Here is a 22,992-nt window from a genome sequence, read left to right as displayed (position 1 = left end):
ATATAGCTGTGGGCATCTCACCCTGGCCTTTCTGTTTATATGAAAAGATGCATTCTTTTTATGTGTAACAGAATGAGCAGAGGATGCTTCATGCTTACTGAGCCTTCGCTCTTCCATGTGACTATAATGTCACTATTGCACCTGGACTACACAGCCATTGTTTAAGTCCACTGATGACCTGTGGTCAGAGCCATTGGAGCCTACAGTCTCCTGCAAGGAGTCAGGAGAGCCTCACTTTAAATGTTCTCACCCCTTCCTTTGTCTGTTTGATGGGGAGCCCCAATCCAAAGCCCTAGGGGGCTATCTGGGTGAGGAATATCATTATGTAAGTAGAGACATGGGGATTGGAGGTCTGAGTTCATGTGTCCCTCCTGGACAACAGGGAAGGAGCATTGCACAGTGACCACACACCTAAGGCCTGATGGACAAGAGGAATTCCCCTGGAGATGGTGTTGTTAGCTGGGGCAAGTAGCTTTTCGTCCACAGCAGAGCCTCACCTTGGATCTGGACTCCCACTCTTCCTGGCAGTAGGTCGTGAAAGTCTAGCACAAAACTGATGGTGGGTTTTGGCTCAAGGGCCTTCAGAACTGGGGTTTTGATTGCATAGAGGAGCATCTTGCGTCAGATGTCTTTAATATGCTAAATTAAATCATACTGTTTTTAACTCATTCATCTTGAAATAAACGTGTGGAATTGCTAATAACTTTGGGAGCCAACCCTTTGGGAGAGGACAACCCATCATCTGACCATCTGTTAAAACAGGCTGGGTCAAAGTGCAGACATGGTGGGCAAAGTTGGCATTCTTGTTTAACGAACCAGGGTTTTCTTTCTTATTATTGGCTTTTTTGTTGTGTGTCCAGAGACTTTACTCACTCTCAGTTTATCATTAAAAAGACTATCAGTCAAGTCTGAGGTGGCACCAATGTCCACTGCAGGTAATGGGACCAGAAAGCCCTCAGGAATGCTGGCCTCAGGATGTCGGGAATTCAGGACCCATTGATCTCATGCTTAAATCATGCCAAGTCTGCAGCTTCACAGGGCTACAGCCGCTCGAGGGGTGCATGCTAAGAATAATATCACCATTTATAAACCAAGGCACCTTCCATTGTTTTTTTTTTTACCCTCTGTTTTAAAAGGCTGAGCCTCGTGGGGACTGTCCCTGGAAGCTGAAAGGAGCTCCCTCAGAAAACAACATGGTCATCCATTTAGCATCCACTCAGCAGTATTTTTAGCCATTTAGGGCAGGGGAAGCTTTGCATTATATTTATACAGTGTCTTCCTCAGAACATTTTGCTAACACCTAATTTATCCTCAAGATGTCTCCAGAAGTATGAGGAAGGGAAGCCCTGGGGTTATGGGGGTGGGGCACTGTCACATGGAGGATAGGGGAGCATGGAGAGGCCAGGGGCCTCCCAACATCAGGGGCTTCACAGCAGGAAATAGAAGCTACATTCTGCATTTCAGGATAGTGGTAAGAATACGTCCATGTTCCATGTAGGAGAAAAACAAAATAAACATTTTATAACCTGTCAACAATTGTTACCCTGCATAGAAAAACTGTTCCAGGCACTATTAAAGACTCATTTTAAATCTTGAGCTGTATCTACATTTCCTGAAGAGGGGATGGCTCTATCCCCAGGCTGGCCCAATGAGCATTTGTTGAATTCAACTTAACTTCATCTTGGGAGTCTACAATACATAGTACACAGACAATATACTGCACCTGCTTTCTGCCATTCTAGTAGGGCTTATTTTGTGGCTGGAAATTTTTAAATGAAAAATGCCAGAACTCTACATAAACAGTACAGACCACGGGCATAAGGAGGCCCAGATGAAGTGTGGTCACTGAGGGTTGAGACTACAGGGAGCTGAGTGCAACTAGTGAAGAAAAGAAAGAAGATGCAGATGATGGAAAGAAGTACAGGCATTTAAGCACAGTACCATGGTTCCTCCAGGGAAAGTGGGCTTCTCAGAACAAGTGGATTTATTGAATGACATTAGGATAGAGAAAGACATCTAAGTGGAGAAACTGTGCTGGAAATTGGAGTCATAGGAGCTATGACCTGGAAGAGGTGTCTGAGAGGAGATGTGTCTGTAGAGGATAGTGGGTTTATAAAAGCAGATGAATTCAAAGAGAAGTGCAGGGAAAGTACTGGCCAGCTGTGGCCAGTGAGTTTTAAGATTATCACATCAGTAAAGAGGACAAAGGAGCATATCATCTGCATGTGAAATAGTTGTAAATGTTCACACATGGACACAAGGAGAAACTAAAATTTATAAATAGAAATTAGTAAGAAAGCCAAATACTAAATTCTCAAAATTAATGTTCTTCATGTATTAGCAACATTATTGTATAATTAAAAAATCCCTTTATAATAATAACAAAATGATAACATAACTAAGAATAAATGCAATACAATGAAATTCATACAGTTTTACCAAAGGATGTTTAACATTTTGAACAAATGGCACAACATGCCGTAGACTTGGACAGTCACCCTGTGGCATGCAGACTAAGCTGCTGTGACAGAGGTCTAAATATAAAGAGGCCTGGAGCAGGTCTTTCCCTGGAGGGACAGTGTCCAGAAGGCAGCACCTCTCTGTAGGGGTAGCTCTGCCCGATGAGATCCTGCAGGGCTCCAGGGCCTTCGCACTGTGTCGGGTGTGCCGCTCTACCATCGTGTAGGCTGTGGTTGAGCTGGCCCATCCCTTTGCCCATGTCTGTCTGTGAGAGGGAGAAAGAAGTCAGAGCAGCTTCCACTCTGCAGGTCCAACCTGAAAACTGCCTTCCCCACCTCTGCTCATGTTTCTGCATCCCACATGGAGTCTCAGGGCCACAGCCAGCTGCCACAGACCTGGGAAATGGGGTGGCCATCTACAACACAGTGAGGTGGGAGGTTTCTCTCAATGGAGGAAGAACGGGAGAAAAGTTAATGAGGCACAAATGTTACCACTGGAAGAGATTGATTTTCCTCAAAATGTTATATGTTTAATGCAATATTAGTTCTGATGCAAGCTATCTAAGAACCTGATAATGCCGGATAATTTTCAGATTATCAGGTATTTCTTCAGGTAACCTCTAAAGGTTATCTTAAAGGTAACCTTTAGAGGTTACCTGAAGAAATAAACATATCAGGAAAACCAGGAAAATGTTTTAAAAGGCAATGGGCAAAGACTTACCCTACCAGACATAATGAATACCAAAACACTCCAAACCTGTGATGCTGCAAAGATGAGACAGAATGAAATGGGACAAATTAGGAAGTCAAGATATGGACATATGCCAAATACAAATATAATACTAACGTAGTTATACACACATATGCATACACTCAGAGACAAGCGATGGAAAAATGGAGGTGAAGACAGAGACAAAAAGTGCAAGGGAAGAGTGCAGACAGATGCACTTCCCAATTTTGTCACATGCACGCACACCAGAAAATGCACTTGGGTGTAAGCTAGGAAATACACACACACACACACACACACACAGTTTATATATACATAAACTATAAGACATACATAAATATATACAATATATATATATGAATTAAGTGTTAGACAAAAGACATTTCAAATCAATTGGAAAGACTGGTTATAGAGAAGAAAAGTGCTTTAAAAATATTAAATTCTTACTTAAGAGCATAATCCAAAATTAATGGTAAATACAATAAAAAGGCAAAACAGTTTGCATATGCAGCTGTGACAGTGTGGCAAGAAGGGATGATACACATGTGGCTAACACTGGCACAAAAAGGGCCTTGGGGACACCAAAGACAACGAGCCGGGGCTGGCATGCATAGCAGGCGGTCAGTGTCCTCTGTGGTCAGTGGGATTCACTGTGGGACTCCTAGAGCAGCAATGTCACCCATGCATATTATTCACAAGGGAGCCACCCCACTGGACTGTCAGAGAGAGCCACGAAGATGACCATGGCGACAGACTTGAAGCACAGAAGTAACAGTCACAACAAAAACAGCAGCAGTGTACCCTGGAAGGAGAGAGCAAGGCCCAGTTTCCTGGGACCAGGGGTGCCGCAGCCTTGCAGACCTCGCTCTCATAAATGTGGCCAATGTCAGCTTCTGTGGGGACAGAACAGGTCATCCGGGTGGACAGGAGATGTCTGTAGCCACTGGCATTCAGGAAAACCAGCCTAAGGTGGCGTTTCCAACAGGACCTGGGCAGGTGGGTGAGCACTGTAGGGGCCGGCCAGGCCAGTCAGGTCTGCCCCACAAGTACCTTTGGGGAGCAGCAGTCAGATGGAGAATGCAGGAGACAGGTGATGCCCCAGGCTGGAGGCTGCTGGTCCATCGGATGTCCCTCCTGTCCCAGTAACCACAGGGCCTTTGTCAGCAGCCGCACATCCAGCTGCCTCTCCCAAGACCAGCAAGCACTGGATCCAGCAAGGCTCCTGGGCTCCAGGCGATGCCGAATCCTGCTCTCTCCTTCTTGACTGCCCACTGGAGAGTGACATTTTATAAGGTGGTCACCTCCAGCCTATGGGGCCAGATGCTTTTAGATCACCTAGTTTCACAAACTTTTATTTTAAAGTATATAAAACAGCTTCTTTGAGATGTAATTTACATACCATGAACTTTTTTCATTATTATCCACTTTTGGAGCCATTTTAGACATGGTTTATGTAAGTGCTTCCCGCCTGTGAACTTTCAATTACATGTGTACTGCCCAGCTGTCTTGGTGTCCTGTGCAATCTGTGCACAAAGGGCTGAGAACGTTTTGTTCCCCAGGACCAAAGTTAGCCCCCCCCCCCCCCGGGGGACACAGTGGCTGTGTTGGGCATGCACATTGTAGACCCAAGTTTTCCAACTCAGATGCATATAGAGTTTCCCGGACAGTTTTAAAAAACTTCCACCTCTGTCAGGTTCCATGCGGAGACCACAAGCTCCTGCTCTGCACAGGGTTGGCCATGCTTTCAGAAGGCCCCCTGGGTCTCTGATATGCGGCCAGAGCCAAGAACCTGAGCTTCAGCTTCAGATGGAAGATGGGGCTGGAGAATATCAGGGTTTCCAGGAACAGGTTCTGGGAGAGCCTGCTGTTGACGGTCTAGAATCCCAGCAGTTTGGCCTTCGTGAAGCTGAGATCCAGAGACCAGAGAACAAACAGCAAGGAGCAAGAACAGGGGCCACATGGTTTGTGTCAACATCAAGAAGATTAAAAAAGTAACTTTTCAGCAATTCAGAGAATGTTTTTTTTGTTTTTTTGCCACAAGGAAAACACCTTTTTCTATGTCACAGGAGAAAAAGGGGGTGTAGGGTTAAAGGCCAGCATGCTCCTGCTCCCTTCTTTCAAGTCTGTGCTTCCCAGTCTGATGAGTCAAGTGCCATCAAGACAGGCTAGAGGGACAGGAGCTGTGGAGAGGCCTGGAAATAAGTGTGTTTCCACCAAACAACAGCCTTCTTTCCACTCACTTGCTTTTTAAATTTCTTTTACAGGAGTAAGAAAGAAAATGCTCATAAAAGAAACAGAAGAAAGAGGAAGGGGGAGAGCAGGGAAGAAAGAGGGAAAGGGGGAGTGAAAGTGGGAGGGAGAGGGGAGAAGGGGAGGGGGAGGCAGAGGGGGAGGGAGAGGGAAGTGGAGGGAAGAGGGAGAGTGTGCTATATAAAACTGTAGGACCCATGGCTCACTTTGCCCCAATTTCCAAAGAAGTAAGGGAGCATGCTGGCCTGAAGACAAGTCCGTTTGCTTTGCTGTCCCCTCTGTCACACATCAGCACAGATCACCTGCCTCCCTGCAGGAAGCATTTGAGTGTTGGGGAGCAGGACTCCAGGAATGACAGCACAGACCAGCTCACAAGCTGGATGTTCCCCAAAGGGACAACAGAGCAGGATGACTTGGGCACAGTGGGCTGTGGGAGGGGAGGAGGGACAGACTCAGGCTCAGGCCCAGGTGCCAGACAGCTGAGGAGGGAGCTTGGGGGTGATGACATCACCCGCAGTGTCAGGACTCAGCAGCTCAGCTGCAGGGCCAGCCAGACGCAGGTGCCACCGCTGCGAATGATCCTTGGCCCCCTTCTCAGTCTGTTTCCAACCCCCTCTCATGACACTCAGCATCCATTTGCCAAAGACCATTTTCATTAAATTCTAAACATGGGTTTTTATGGTAATTTAAGTCATATGTTTCTGATTCACTAACAATGAACTCACCAAAAATGTTGGCAATGACATGTTGAATGTCCCAGCAGATCTCTCAATGTCCTGAAATATACCACTTCACACACACACGTGCACATGCACACGCACGCACGCACGCAGCCCAGAAAAGCGAAACAGAGGATTTTCCTCGTGGTTTCAGGATGAGCAAAGCAAACCTTTATTTCCTGGTCTGTGTCTTCAGGGCAGTGTCAAGCATTTTCTCACCTGCCATTGCAGGAGGGCTGTGGACGCTTGTAAGGAAGCCACCAACCTGGGAAGCTTACTTTCTGGGTCCCAAGACAACATAGCAAAAGTAAGGCAAATGGGCATCTCTCAGGTTGTGTGTTTGGCTCTTTGAAGATGTAAGTCACTGATAATGAATGGTGTTTGATTTGTGGTAATTATGGCACAACCAACATTAATTTTCACCTCCTCTGCTCTTTGTACCTGGCATGTGGGAAATTCCCTGGTACTTTCTGTTCATTGAATCATGGTTTTTTTTTTACCTCTTGTTGAAAGTGATCTGGGGCAGGATTATGCTAACACGCCCACCTGCAACCTCACCTGCACGACAGCTCCTGTTCAAAAACCTGTTTCTGATCCCTGGTCCTTACTGAACCCCTTCCTCTGATTTTCCAAAACCGTGTTTGCACAAACTTCCCTCTCACCACTGCCTCCTCCCCACCCTCACTCCCATGAGGTGCCTCCAAACTCTTCCTGGGCACTGAGGAGCTTCTTTGAGACCCACGCAGGGGTGAAGTGAAGAACCAAGGAACAAACAGGGACACCCACTTCCCCCATGTGAAGGCAATATGAGTTTCTATTTGAGTGTCTAATTCTTTAATTCAGTGCAGCAGACATTTGTTGGGTGTCTACTGTTTGCAGCTCAAGTTTGAGGTGAAAAAGAAGAGATGTGATTAGTGCTGAGCTGCTGGATTCAGTGTGGGAGTACGCCCAGCAACACCTACCTGAAGCCAGCTGGACCAGGTTGGGACCCAGGGAAACAGGAGTTAAGGAGGGGGTGGACCTGCCTGAAGATCTGGGGAAGATGCTAAAGCTGACGAAAGTAGTGTTTTGGTACTTGGGTTGAAAATGCCACCATTTATAAGAGTAGGGCCAGGAGACAGAATAGGAGGCTCTGTGTCTGGAGGCAGGTGTGGCTGGGCAGGCACCCTGGGTGCCAGGCCAAGAACTGGGACACCATAATCGCAGGAGAGAAATGAGGTGATAACGGGGGAACTTAGGGAGAAAATAACACTTCAGAGGGGAAAGGAAGGTGAAAAAAGGAGAAGCCAGGAGGGCATGGACATCATTGCAGGCACCTGCCCCAGGAGGGTTTGCCTTGTGTCAAGAGGTGTCAAGAAGGGGCTGGGCACACAGTGCAGACATGGAGGGGTCCAATTCAGTGGTGACCTGGGCAAGCAGAGTGAAGAGGCCCCAGGGCTGCCTGCTCCCCTGCCCCCAGGATTCATTCCATGATGGGGAAGGATTCTGCTGTGTCTCTGTCCCCACCTTTGACCCCACTGCCTGATATAGGGGAGGGAAGGAGAGAGCCCCTCCTCCCTCCTCTGCCTGCCCAGCTCCATTCCAGACACAGAGAAAGATCTTAAAGTCAGCTTCACACGGGACTCTCGGGTTCTTCCAGAGAGCCCCTTCCCAGCTCCGTCTGGTTCCTTGATTCTGGGGCATGAACCCCTTCCAGAGCTGGGCTAAAATATCTTCCATTCTAGTGTGAGAAAAGAAGCAATCTCATACCCAAATTCAGGCTGCTGAGTGAGCAAAGAGCAAAGGGTGTCGAGTGAGCCAAGGGCCAGCACAGGTCATAGCAGAGCTGGATGGGGCCTGGACTGGCAGACAGGACCCCCACCCCCATGCCCACCTCTTTACCAGCAGGAACAAGGGATCTGGGAAGTTTCCTGACCTACCCAACGTCACATGTGTTGTTTCTTAGCCTCATCCTGGAAAACAGGTGGACAAATTAGACTCATGCTCTGCTGAAAGGGAATTAGTAAGGTGGCATCTGCCTAAAGATGTAGAATTTGAAAGAAGATAAGGTTAAGTGCTATAAAACCAATTTACCAGAGCCCCTTCTGTTCATCCTCATGGGATGAGACCCTCTATGGGAATTGGTCTTTGCTTGGAGACAGTCTTGTCTCTGTTACTGTAAACATCTTTACAAGCCAAATGCTCTCCACACGGAGCTTGGTCTCATCCAACAAGGAACCTTCTCAGTCCAAAGCAGGAAAACTGAGTAAACTCTGCACCCATGTTATCACTCTCCCCACAGTGGCCAGAAGGCCCCTCTGGCTCCTATGACCCAGCTCAGTGACTTACTCCACCCTTCCACAGCTCAGGGGAGCCACAAATGCCGTGTTCAGACTTTAGTGACATCACAAACTTATTTTTCAAACTTTGAGGCAAGAAAAAGTCCTAAATGCATTTTTCCAGAGATCCTGCTCATTTGTCAAATCACTGGTGATTTCAGAGAAATGTAACCCATGCATTTCTCATTCATCTGTGTTGGAATCACAACCTGAGGAGCCAGTGATCCGTGGGGATACATGGGTCAAGTGGGTAGGTAGACGTGGCCCGGGAAGCAGTGGCTGGACAGGAGCTGCAGTGTGAGATGGCTCAGGTGGCGTGGAAGACAGTCCAAAGGGACTCTGCACCCAGTGCACCTGCTGGAGTCGTCCTGGGTCCATGGCACCATCTGACCACAAAGCAGACGTGGGGCCTGCTGTCACCAGGCTCAGAGTGGGGCCAGCCATAATGGAGCTGAGAAAGAGCAGTCATTATGGGCCTCAGAGACTAAAGCTGAAGAAGGAAAGGATACATCTTACTTCCGGTGCAGGGAGGAAGTATGGGAAGCGGCATTGCTGTCAGAGCTGGGCTCAGTCCAGCCCACGTCCCTGTGCCTCTCTCAGCCTCACTCTGCTCCCCTGTGAAACAGGGAGAGTGATGCAGCTGGACTGCAGTGTGAGACTCCAGCGCTCACGCAGGGAGAGTGTGTCATACTTCAGGGCTCTGTCTCCCTCCTGGGCTCTTAGGGCAGCAGGGTGATCCTTCCTTCATCCTGAAGAAGCTGATGCAAAAGGAAAACAGGTCGCCAGCTCAATCCAAATGTCTCTTTAGATCATTGTTGATAGTGTCTCATGTATAAATTGTGGCTAAAAATGCCTGCCCTCCTCCAGGCTCCTGCAGCCAAATCTTGGGGTGTCCGCCTCCCTTCCAGGTTGGTGCTGCCCTGGGCCCTGGGGTGATGGATGTTTAAGGAGCATAGATGTATGGAGTTTTCTCTACAGATGCTACATGGGTCTCACAGCTAGACACACCTTGTGTATTCAGTGCCTGGTGCTCAAAGAGGGCATCTGCCTGTGAAGGTGTAGGACACTGTTACCCTAAAGCAGGGGTGTCAAACTCACTTTCACCCAGGGCCACATCAGCCTTACTGTTGCTTTCGATGGGCCAAATGTAATTTTAGGACTGTATAAAAGTAACTACTCCTTAACAGTTAAGCAAGAGCTCGGCGCTGCCACTGGGTAGAAACAAGGCGCCGGGCCGGATAAAACAAGATGGAGGGCCAGATTCGGCCTGTGGGCCTTGTGTTTGCCACCTGTGCCCTAAAGTCTTTCTGAGCCTCTAGCCCAACAGGCTGACCTTTGGTGCAGCATCACCCCTGGACACAGGTGAACACGGCAAGTGCTGGGACCCCTCTGTCACCAACCTGCTGGGTGATTGCCAACAAGTAGAGCCTCTTGGCTTCAATTTCAGATCAAAATTAACAATAAGACTGTGGCCCAGTTTTGCTAGCCTCCTGAAAGGATAATATTAGGTGACACATAAAAAAGTGCTCTGAAAACAATTTTAAATACTGTACAAACAGACGGTGTATATGGAGGAAACATTCTGTTTCACACATGGCGTAGGGGGAAGGGAGGGAGAGAGGGAAAGGGAATGAATATTGAAGATTAACATTCTCCTGGCCACTGGTGTCAGAAAAAGTACCCTCCGTGGCACATGGGGGCCGTGGTTAGTGCACTGCATCTTAGCTCAGGCAAGAATTCCTTCCAACTCTGAGGAAAGTCCCAGCAAGCTTCAGTGGTCACCAGAGTCCTCTCTGCCTGCCACCAGGGTTCTGTTGCCGGCCTCACTTTTCAAGGGGCCATGTGGACAAGGAGGAGCTGCCTCAACTACGCTTCTTTCTTTGGAAAGTGGCCCAGGTTAGTGTGTCTGATGGGTCACTGTCACCTAAGGAGACCCCAAAACCATGCTCTCAAAGTGTGCAAGGTCAGAACAGACTTCAGCGTTAGTGCTGAATGGAAGACCCAGAGGTGTCTTAAAGAAGAAGTGAAGAGGACGATGATTTGCTGGGAAGACTCAGGCAAGAGTGAGATGCCACCAAGAAGGAGGAAGGTGGCAGGGCTAAAAGGAGCAGAGGACAGGACTGAAGGGAGCAGAGGGCAGGGCTGCAGGGAGCAGGTCAGCTTCACCCTTAGACACGCTCTGTCCTGGGCGAAGTGAGGGGAGGCCGTCCTTCCTCAGAGCTGACAGAAAGGCTGTGTTGGGCCTTTTAATTGATATGAAACCTTCTAACAGAAGTTTATATTTTGATATTATTTTAAAATTTGGAGAATTTCCAGCTGACTACTAACTGTAATATTATAAATCTAGAATGGATCAAAATTAGACCAAATATCCTGTCATCTGTGGAGAATTATTATCTTCTTTTTTTATTTATAATCTCAATTTTATGAAGCAGCTCACCTAGAATAATTATTTCTGAGTTAAAATTGTTTTTTGTAATTCATCAATCTCACAATTGTGTGTGATAATCATGTCTATTTATTTTTTTCTTAAGTAATCATAGTATTTTCATCAAAATTCATTAGAAGCTGCTTCTAGAAGGACATGCTTTTAAAATATTTAAATTTATAGTTAATGTTTTATTAACCATATTTAGCCTATAATTATTTTTCTAATGAAAATTATCCTGACTGTACCTTCTGATGTTATGAGGCAAGTAGTTCAAACAAAATTTAGAGAAACATTTATGCACAAAGGACTGTGTATTAGTCATTTGGAAAAAAAAGGATTTATGAGCTACATAATTAATTGTTGCCTGAGTTTGACAGTCCATATTGTACTGCAATGCATTATTTACCTTGGAGGAAGCTTAGGGGTTCACCCTTCAAGGGGTTAGAAAAATACAAATATATACATTATGTGAATAGTGGAAGATTGTATTGCAATGGACAGGTGTGTGTGTATGTGTGTGGTTTGTATATATAATATCTGTATATGTGTTCAGAATATATATTCTCTATACATTATATCTCATATTTTATAAAATGCTACAGTGATTAACATAAGTATATGTAGTTTGTATATAAAATACATTATTCACTCTATGGAACATATATACTATGTATTATAGAATAATGCACTGATTAACACATGTCATGTGTGTGTGTACACTCATGTATTAATTACTCTAGTATTCAGCTGATTAATGCCTTTCAAAGATCAGCAAAATAAATGAGTTGGGAAAGCTTTGAAACTTTGTTTCTCAGCAACGTGGCAGCAACGTGGCACCATCGGAGGCAGTTAGGGAAGAACTCACTCGTGTTGCTCTGAGTTGCATCCTGCACGTGTACAGCCTGTCCACATGCACATAGTCCATGCACTTGGGGCCCAGTGCAGGCTTTGCCCACGGCAGCCCTGCATTGCTATGTCACTACATCAACCAGTGTCTGGGCCACGAGGTGAGATTAAAGACTCTCTCGTTAGAATGGAAGAGGGTGTCAATGTCCCACAAAACTCTGTGATCCAAGGGGTAGGGTGTCTGTTCTTGGAATTGCTTAAAGGTTGAGTGAACAAGCAGCAGCGATCATGGTTCAGTGTTCAGCACATTTAGAAAAAATATATGCCAAGTTTGACCTAATGGATCCACTGTAATTACATGCTGGAAGGAAGTTACTTTCTCAGATTTCACAGAAAGCACCGTGAAGCTAGGATAGAAGGAATGTGTGTACTGAGACCTCCTGAATTAGGGAATTTTCCACTTCTGTAGAGGGAAAAGTAGCATGGGATTAGAACTCACTAAGTATATTTTCTGCCATGTCAGGCACAACATTGTTTCATGATAAGAACAGTAGAAACGGAACTTGAACTAGTTTACAAAACAAAGGATTTTCCTTGGTTCTCATAACAGGAAGCTCAGGGGTCAATGGGCTGCAGGAAGAGCTGGATACAGGAGCTACAACCCTGAACCAAGAGGCACTCTCTCTTTCGCATCATCTCCCAGCTCTGTCTTCTTTTGAGATGCTTCCTTCTCAGGTAGGACCTCCACATACTGGAAAATATTGACCCTGGCATCTCCCAGCTAAGATCTCCTTCAGCTACAGTGATTCCAAGAAAAGAGAGCCACTCTCTCCTGAACTATGAAGAGGAGCTCAAACCAACATCCCTGAACCCATCCCTCTGGCCAGAGAAGTGAAAATGGCCAGGCTGGATCATGGGGAGCCTCAGCCCTACCAGGAGCAGCATGACCAACAGTAGTAACAGGAGAAATAGTTGTGGTGGGCTGAATAATGGCCCCCAAGGATCCTATGTCCGAATTCTGAGAATATGTAGCCAAAGGGACTTTGCAGATGTGGTCAAGGACCTTGAGATGGGAGATCATTCTGAATGGGTGGGTTCAATGTTATCACAGGGGTCCTATAAGAAGGAAGCAGGAGGGTCAAAGTGAGAGAGTGAAAATGTGGGAAGAGAAACAAAGGTCACAAAGGAGAGAAGATTCCAAGGTGCTGGCTTTGAAGATGGAGAAGGGGCAACAGGCCAAGGAAATTGACCTCCAGAGTCCGGAAAGAGTAAGGGGTGAATTCTCTGCTCAGAGCCTCCAGGAGGAATAGCTCTGCCAACAAATGGACTTGAGCCCATTACATTTGACTTTGGAATTCTGACCTCTAGAACTAAAATAATGAAGTTGTGTAGTTCGAAGCCTCAAAGTTAGTGTAACTTGTCACAGTAGCCATAGGAAACTAATGCAATAATAGTAATTAATGGCCATATAAGCTAACACTCTTGGAGAACTTGCTCCATACCAGATACACGTCTGAGCCAGGATTACCCTTCCAGCAACCCTGCGGGGTAGGTCCTGTGATGAGCATCTCCACTTTGCAATAAGGAAACTGGAGCTCAGAGACAGGAAGTAATGTGCCCAAGGTCTCACCTCTACTACACAGCAACCTGATCCCCATGGCCCTGGGAGGAGGCAATGACAGTTCACAAAGACCAAAGTTTCTTAGCAGAGGATGTGGTGGGGAAGTTGACTCCCCCAGATCAGGACAGAACAGACAGCCTGGTCTGAGCAGTGTGGGCTGAGGACACATGTCCACTGCAGCGAGCCTTGGACCCCAGGGTCAGGAACAGAGCCTGGAGGAGATGGACATGCATCTCATGGGGAGCAGACAGAGTGTGGCTCCTCTCAGTGCAGATGAGTCCATCTCTGTCATCATGTGTAAAATCACGGCGCCCACATGCCCAATGTCAAAAGTGCCCTCAAACTTGGTTAGAATGTATAGAAACAATATCACTTGTTGAACTACATAAGAAAGGACTACAGAAGCCTACAACAGTCTGTTTGAGAAACTCAGTATCTCAACAATCAGCATATTTACCCCAAACAAAATATTACCACATATGGATGCTGGACATTACACAAGAATCAACTCTGTTAAGAAAACCAAGGCTATTTTTTCCTAAATCGCTGTTGTCAAGAAGTGTCTGATAATAGCTTTTTGTTCATTGTAGCCCATCTTGCACTCATGAAAATAGGGTTTTGCCAAATAAAAATACCACTGGGAGATGTAAGGAAGAGAAGGAAAGCTGATAGGGTGTGTTTCCCCTTAACTTCTTCGTTTTCGTCTTTGCTATGACAGGGACTCTGAGCTCCCAGTTGAGGTTCTCTCTCCCTCTTCTAAGTCCTGGAATTTGACTTAATTTGATAATTGTCAGTGTACTGCACATTATGGTGTGCCATCTTTAAAGTTTAGAAGCCACACAGTGGATGGTCCTTAGCTATCTGGGCTCCCGCCCTGGTGTGCTTCCTGGGTTGCACCCCACTTTAAAGCAGAATCTGTGGTTCCTAAAAAAAAAATCACCCTCAGCATCTTGCCAGAACGGCAGCCAGAGCTGGCTCGGAAAGCATGTGTTGCTGAGCAAACGAACGAGAAATGCAAATAATGACATTGGACAGCTATGTGTCCCCCAGGTTTGTTGTTGTTGCTGAAGTTTTTAAATCACCAGGAGTACTCTTTCTGATTTTTAGGATCATCATCAAAGTCCATAGGATAGAGATCTTTCCAGGGAATTGCCTGAGATCTAAGATAAGGTGTTGGTCTGCAGACATCTGGTGTGCGTGCGTTGTCAGCACTAAAGTACCTCTCAGACACCCGTAAGGATTTCATACGACGTCTACCATGATTTTGAAAAAGGAGAGTAAGGGGAAGGTTCGATCATCTTGAAATAAGTGACCTGATATTTTAATCTAAAGTTAAACACCAAGCAAAAGCTCCATAAATATTTAGCAAACCTGATGGAAGAAGGGCTTCATCTTGTGTTTGCCTAAGATGTGAGTAGAAACATTGATGTGGATTGTAGCCAAACCACGTGAGCACTGCCCTGCCCTGTGCTGCAGACACTCATGGGGGGCACATCGTAGCCACAGAGCCAAGGTCAGTGCCGATGCCACACCTGCGACCCTGAGAATCAGGTCTATTCTGGGATTAATGGGAACCACCCACCCCTCACTGAGAGCTGAGAGCCAGCTCACCCACTTTTCTGTCCATCTGGCTATTTTCTGTCCTTTGTAGGGTTTTGGTTTTATTACTCTAACAAATGCTCCAATTTACAGAAAATCATAACTCAAATCCATCTGGACCTAGGCCCATTTCTCACAGGGAAAATTAATGGCAAACAGGCCTAGTGACCAGGATTGCGCAAGGCTTGAGGAATGACTTCACGGGGGAGCGTGGCTGAGCTTGGAGTTTGCGGCGCAGGAAAGGAATTTTCTTACAAATCCTGCCATAAATGCTCTTTAAAATAATGTCAAGTGGCTTAAGTGCTCGTTCAGAATGAGTTTACTCCAACTAGAAAACCGCCAGTGGGCTGAAACTATACATATATAAGCTTGAGGAAAGAGGCATCCACTACCAGTATATTGATAGGATCTGGTGTGTGTGTGTGTGTGTGTGTGTTTCAAAGAGAACACACAAAATAATATTCTAAACATGACAAAACTGCTTGTAGTTTGCTGAGAAAAGTAAATAACTTTGGGAAGATCTGCCCTGTCTAGAGCTTTGGGGTGGCTGGCGGTTGGGGGTGGAAGTGAGTCAGGACCTGCTGGTTCAGGGCGAGCAGGCCAAATCTATTGAGAAAGTCACTCATTTCTTCAGATTATTGGCATAACCTACCCAAGAAAAGACAGATAAGTGTCGCATTATTTTGTTTTCCTCACAGATTTGCTGCAAGTTGATCCTGGACCAAGAAACTAATGGCCACCCAAGCCCCCCACTCCCAGGAGGATGCTACACAGATGATGAGAGCGGCAGGTTCTGGAATGTTCCAAAGGGCACTGCAGATCGGTGTGCTCCCCTTCTGGGATGTTTCTGTGTGCAGGGAACTAAAGCATCATTGTAGCCCAACATACTTGTTAGCTATTTTCCTTTCCTGAATTAAAAAATTGAATTATATACTCAGCCTAGTTACTGAACCCTGCAAAGTTTATTAAAGCTTATCGACCGTGTGTACACACGTCAGGACTGAGCTGCAGTCGCCGCTCTCAGGCTGGAACATTGAATTAGGAGGCAGAGCCGGGCCGTGCGCGGGGGACTCCAGCAGTGCTACAGGTAGCAGAAGTCTCCTCCAATTAGACATAATCATCACTCACAGTCAATAATTGTGCTAAAGGCTGCTTTCAAATCTGTGAGGATTCGCATTTAATGTACTGATTCAGCTTGTCGGAGCCAAATTCGCTGTGCACTGAAACCAAAGCCATTTCGTTCTTGCCTACGGCCCTTCTGGCAGCTCGTGCAGTAAGGACGACGAGATACAATTTAATCGGAGACATCTGTGCACAGACAGGACCTTCCCCTTCACCGAGGAGACGGAGGGATGGCTAAGCTCTAGTTTTATGTGAAGAGCCAGGCCTTATCTCACCCCTGAAAAATAAAGCGTTTAGGATAGAGTAAAAAGCCAAATAAAAAAAAAATGGCTTTCCCCCCTGGGTTTATGAATGCACACTGCAGCTACTCGCAGCTTTCCTGCTCCAACGACTGAGAACACTTGAGCTGTGATCCCGGGATTAACCATTTAAGGATATTATGCTTATCACTGGCTGCAGCTGACGGAAGAGATCTTTATTAAATATGAAAAGGAAATAGTTCATTCTTTGTGAGTTTGTAGAAATATTAAAATGCCTTTATGCATGGTTCTGGCCTTGCAGTGGTCCTGGAAAAATAGCTGTAATAGTTATCATCCATCTCAGGCCTCTTCCAAAGGGTCACACCCTTTATAGCACCTGAAAGACGAGACTTTCCTCTGTTTATCACACAACATTGTCCATAGTAGTGAAGCCATCTGAGCCACTGATGTGCAATAGGCTCATCTGCCAGTTGCAAAAATGACAAGCCTGTTGGTTCCGGAGGTCTATGACTAAATATGCAATTACTCCAAACAAGCCCTATTGTGGAATTGCTGCTCTTGTTAATGCATGAAACACTGTTTGTTTTGTTTTTCAATAATGACGTGATCATAGAAATACTTAAAAGCACACACACACAATGGCACACACAATCTGTGTCTTTGGAACTTTGCCTATGATTTTTATAAAAGGAAATTTGGACAGATTTTGAAAATCTAGGTCATCCTAGAACTGTAAAGTCTGTAGGACAACGCAAGCAGCAGGCTACCCAGCAGACCAGCCAGGATCCCTGGGCAGTAACAGCAGTTTGTTCTGTGCCTTGGAAGGCCTAGGCTCCAAGGACATGGCACTGGCCAGGGCACCCGCAGCTGGAAGAGCTCTGGGACAGACCAGGAGGGGCAGACACTCCATTTCTGGCTTTCAGGTGGCATCTACACATCCAAATCAAAAGAAGACCTCTAGTTCACATGATCTAGGGTAAGACCTCGCTGGATGATTCCCCTTTGCCATTTTTAAGCTTCAATCCCTTATTTCCCCTGGCAGGGCAACAATGTGGATAAGCAGACAAAGATGAACCTAGCAACAAATTCCCTTGCTGACATGGCAGGAGCAAGCAACCTTCTGTGTGGAGAACCATGATGGGGTCTTGGGAGTAGCAACACAGTGTCCTAAAGGGGACCGGGCAGGAGGGAGGTGGCAGAGAGGGAGACTTGGGGCCCTGCCATTCAAGGGAGGTGGTGCAATGCAGATTGATCCAGTATCTTCTACTGGATCTTCTACCACCCTTACTGTTATCAGTAGTAGCTGTTACAATTCTAATGCAATCCTGCCATATTCCAGCTGCCGTTTCCACAGCAACTTCCATGCCTCACCTCATTGACCCTTCCTGACAACCTGTAAATGTGACAGTCTGGTAAACGGAGGCTTACACAGGTGAGAGGACAGGTTCTTAGCTAAGTGGGTGCAGGACTATATTCAAGCCAGAGAGTTCAGTGCATAGTACACGGAGATGAAATGAAGCAGTTTTATGGGACTCCAAGTCCTCTCTTAATGCTCTTCGAAAAAATACAAAAAAATGGCACACAGTGGCCCTTGGTGCTGGTGTCCAGGCTCTAGTAGCTTTATCCAAGGTTCAAATGTGTGAATGCTTCTGTCCAGTTAATAGAACCCACCATCCTATGATTGCCTTCCCAACACCCAAACACACACGTACACAGATACACACACATAACATATCCACACATACCACAATGTTCACGTCACACACACACACCACACACTGCTCACACTACACACACAGACATATGTGTAACACATCATACCTTCTTCTCACCTTCTCCAGATGCCCACAGCCTCCAGCCACATCCTCCCCAAGTCCATAGCCCCATCCCTCAAGAGGGCACTGCCTTGCCCTCATTCCCACCAGCACATGAAGAACCTCATTGTCCAGGGCTGAACCCCCTCTCCCTGTCACCACAGTGGTGCATCCACCCCCACTGTCTCTGCTACAGTGTCACTGAAGGCAGGTGCCCACCCACTCTGCTCATGTGCAATTCCTGTGACTGGAGGAGTCCTTCTTCCTGAGACATACAGTCCTCATTCTGAGAGAACCCCTTCTTCCCACTCACACCCCATGCCAACCGTCATTCTGAGCCTTACTCTATAGTGGCCAGAACCAGAAGTGAGATCTGGCACACCTAAAGTTCCCCGAAAGTAGGATTTACACCCAGCCAGTCATGGCCCCATCACTTACAGGTTTCTGGACTACTAATTTTTATTGCAGGGCTCATTTTGGTCTTTAATTGCTCATTTTAAGAGCCAGTGACAGTGTTGCAAAGCAGCTCATGGAAAGGATCACTCCAACTTCATTATTAACTTCATTTTTCTTAATATGGGTTTTATTAATCCAGCAATAACGTGCAATCTTCAGACAATTTACTGAGCAATTAATGAGCAGCTGGGGAAGCTGTGTTCTCTCAAGTAAAGCTAGTGGCCCTGAACACTTGATCCAGTCCAAGATCTTAAACAGCCAGCGCACTTAACATTTCCCACCAAACGCACAGGACGTGTTTCACAATCGTGCCCCTTTGCGTTTTCTACATTTCTGATGAATGAAATCATGTTCGGATAAAAGCAAGGAAGAAGCAGACTCCTGGAAGAACCCAAAAACATGTTATTACTTTTTTTTTACTACTCACAATTATCCCTCCATGTCCTACATAGGAGATGTTATCTTTTCTAAGTATCTTAAAGAGATAGAAACGCAGGGTCCACAATAGGTACATGTGTATGTACAGGTACTTGCACAGGTACCAATGGACACAGACACACTTCCACAGCTTAGCAAATGAGGGGCTTAGATGTGAGACCTGAAAATGAAAACAGATCTGTGAGAACAGATGATACACAATTTCCAGCGATTTCTAAATGACATGATTGACGTTAATGATGATGGTGAAAGCTACCAGCAAGTGGATGTTAGCAAAGGAAGTAAAGCATTGGACCATAAGAGTGGGGCTGTCCACAACTCTTCACCAACTTATTTACTCCTACAAAGACACCTGTGAATGAACAGAACCAGGAGAACAGTCAGAACACACACATCATATTTTAAATCTCATAAATTTTACTAGTAGGCAGTGTTTCCTATCAGCCACTCAAGAGTTAGAAGAAAATCAATTTTCCTCGCAGACTTTGTGAAGTGATGAGTAGATTCATGTTCCCATTACAAAAATAAAGCTTGAGGTGGGCGGTGCTCTTATTGTCACTTTGTGAGCAGATTGGTTTTGGTCTGCATTGGTCCATTTGATGCCAACGCAACCAAACCAGTTGTGAGACATTATGTCACTTGGATCTGGCTCTCACCCTGGCAGGTGTTTGTGTGTCAGTGGAGAGAGCTTTGGACTCAGTCCACCAAGGCTGAGGGCCACCCCTGCACCAAAGGCCCAGCACCCTGCGTGGTGTGCACATGCCTCTGAAAGGCCAAGTGATCCTGGGATGCTGCAGTCCTCTCAGAGGGAGAGAGGCTCCCGTGCACTCGGAACATGATGGGCAACCAGTAAATGCCAGTCCCCATCCTCTTTATTAGGGAGAGACACAAAACTGAACTCATCTAAAACCAGTCCGTGTACTCAAAGGAGACAACTTGCTCCAAAAGGCAGGGTTTATATATGGAAAACTGTGTAGTGAAAATCCAACCCTCTCATTGTGCAACTGGAGAAATAAAGCCCACACATTTGAATTCCTACATGCATCACCCAAGCAGAGTTAATGTAGTCAGAATTAAAACAAACACAAATCTCCAACGCCTAGCTCCAAATACAGGGCAAGACTGTCGGCTGCTTGTGCAGCTCTTCCTCTCCACAGAAAACCTGTGGGCACCTTCTTTACCCTGGACTCCAGCAGCGAGCACATGGAGGCTGGCCAACCCACGTGGTACCCGCCTTCAAGCCCTGGCCCATGTCTCCCCTCAGCCAGAAAGCAGGCCAGCCCATGTTCCTCAAACTATATTAGGTTTACCCCTAAGAAGAAAAAGAGCATCAGTCTTGCCGAGAAAAGGTTTCCTGTGGTCCAAAGTCATGTTCACAGAAGTCCTGAGTCCAGAACATACACATGGTACATGTGTGATAAACTGGGGTGATGAATAAATGAATTAATTTGTGGAAGGGTAAATGGATATTTTAATGCTACTGAGCCACCCACAATTCTCTTTCTACTTGGAACGTTTTAAGGACTGGCCCTGTGACACCCATCGTGTGCCTGCAGCTCGGGCGGGTGACGACTGCATTGACCGAGGGGCTAGGGAACGCAGAGCCCTTCAGGTCTTCGAGAAGGTCCACAGGCGGTAGGAGTGAGCTCCTCCCAGACCGGTGTTTGCAGCTTCTTGTCCGATCAAAGGAGTGAATATCACGTTTGCATTATTTCCATGCATTTTGCTTCCAATCTCTATTTTAAAGATTAATTTCTTTATTAATAGTTGGCTTGGTTTTTCTGCGGGAGCCCTCCTGTGGCGAGCATGGTCCCTGTGAGACAGAGGGCTTCGCAGGCTGCACACTGGAGGCCTGCTTGCCGTTTCACGGGTGAGGTGCTGAGATGATTTCTTTGGATAAACCCTTTCAGAGGTTGTTGTTGTTGTTGTTGTTTTTCCTGTCAGCATCACGATGTAAATAATATCTGACTACAGTGTCTTATTGTGGGTGAATTTGCTGACCTGGTATTGTAAAGTATTTTGAATACAGAAGCATGGAGGCAATGCACCACTTTCTAGGCAACCTGTCACGGGAGCACTGTTTGCCGTTTTTTTTAGCTTTCTAGTGAGAAAAATTCTACTTTACTTTTACAGGAATAAAAAATGTGTACCATCCACTGGGTAAATTTAAGCTTTTAGGGTTAAAGTTATTTCCTTAGCTGGGAACATGCATGGATATAAAACATTAAATAAGTGAGTCTTTATAACTAAGCAGACTGTTGTACCCGCATGTGCCTGTCTTATTTTGAAAACACCATTGCTTGACCATTGCCTGCACACGTAATAAGTATTTTTTTCTTTTCTACTTTAGGACATTAACGTCATCCAGAATAGGACTGATAATTTTGAGGGTTAAGGTAATTTTTCTAAATATATGACATCTCTGGTTTAGTTTGTAGAAGATGTTGACAAGAAGGGTTTGAACTGAGTAATGAAAAAAGGAAATGAGAAGATAATGAGATAAAGGTGGACATTCCAAAATCAGAGCCATGGGACAGGAAGCCATTGAAAGACTGAAAGCCACGTTCACCAACATACTCACTTCAAGAAAAATGTTGTAATGAAGGAAATGCATATGCATATTTTATTGAAGTTCCTCTAATTGCTACAAAACATTGAAAATACCATCTAAATAAATAATTTGTTAAGAACAGTGACATCCATTCATATTTATGAGGTGATTACATGTAGTTTTTCCAACCCAGAAAAAAAACTGAATGGCTGGAAGAATACTGGGAGAGAAAAAGGTCACACTGTTCATGGCCCAGGTGGAAAGCTGGCTGCAGAACTGCACTGTGGGGTCAGGAAGATCAGTGTGGAAATATTAAGCCTCATCCTGGGCGGTGTCATTAACTGCGCTCTGGTTGCACAGCTAATTTCCGTGATCCCCGTATCAGCACCCATGCCATGGCCCAGCCCTGAGAGCTGAGAGCACCGACCTTTGGGTTAACTCTAATTGGAGCCCTCTCTAATTAGGCAAAGTATCAGCTGACTCTAATATGCAGCAAGATCATTATCATTAGGTCAGCGCTAACTGATTGATGTTTGTGTAGCCTAGGATTGTGGATTACAATACACTCAGTTTAACAAAACAAACTAGGCTGACCTGGGAAACCAACTTGCATCACTCAGGGTGTTGCTGCATGTAATATCAGGGTTTATCTCCAGGGCTACTGTGGTTTAAGAACCAGCTATGATGAGAACTGGGATTTTGTAAAGTCAACCTCTTACATCTGTCATTAGGTAACACTAGATGAGCAACCAGATCTGAGATACACACACCCACGCTATGAAACATTTGTGTTCTCAGAAAGCTCTCAGGGATGATAATGCTGTTAAGCATGCATTTTGTTTTGATTCTTCAGCACATTTTTGTATGACAGGTAGCTATGTAATCACTGTTTCAAATCTGAAATTGTCAGATAAAAATTGTTAAATGTGTTCTCTTAGTTCAGGTCAAATTTCCAGCTTGTCATTTATCAGCATTTGAGTGCAAGCTGAGTATATTTTATTGACACTCAATGTGGAAACCTGTTGAGTTTGTAAAAGAGGAAAGCACGTGTGTTTGACCAGGATTACCGTGACACTCCTCTGCTCAGAAGAGGAGAGAGCAGTGATGGTAGGTGTGGGAACCAGGGACAGCTGTTGACTGGGCAGTGACACCATCGTGGCAGTTAAAAAAAAGAAATAACTGACATTTAGTTGTGCAATTTTCAGAAGAGAGTTTTGACCTAGGTAGTCATGCATGGGTGAATTTCCTGCTCTGCTTATCCATATGTGTTTCCCCCATCCCCCCAAAACTTGGAAACACATTTCAATAATGTGTTTGTTCAATACATATTAACTGGGAACATACTATCAATAGGCTGCAAAAGCACAGGGGTGATGAG

The sequence above is a fragment of the Desmodus rotundus genome, chromosome 1, assembly GCF_022682495.2.
Source record: "Desmodus rotundus isolate HL8 chromosome 1, HLdesRot8A.1, whole genome shotgun sequence".
Taxonomy (NCBI): domain Eukaryota; kingdom Metazoa; phylum Chordata; class Mammalia; order Chiroptera; family Phyllostomidae; genus Desmodus; species Desmodus rotundus.
The sequence above is the reverse complement of the archived record's forward strand: the minus strand, read 5'-3'. Positions refer to the sequence as shown.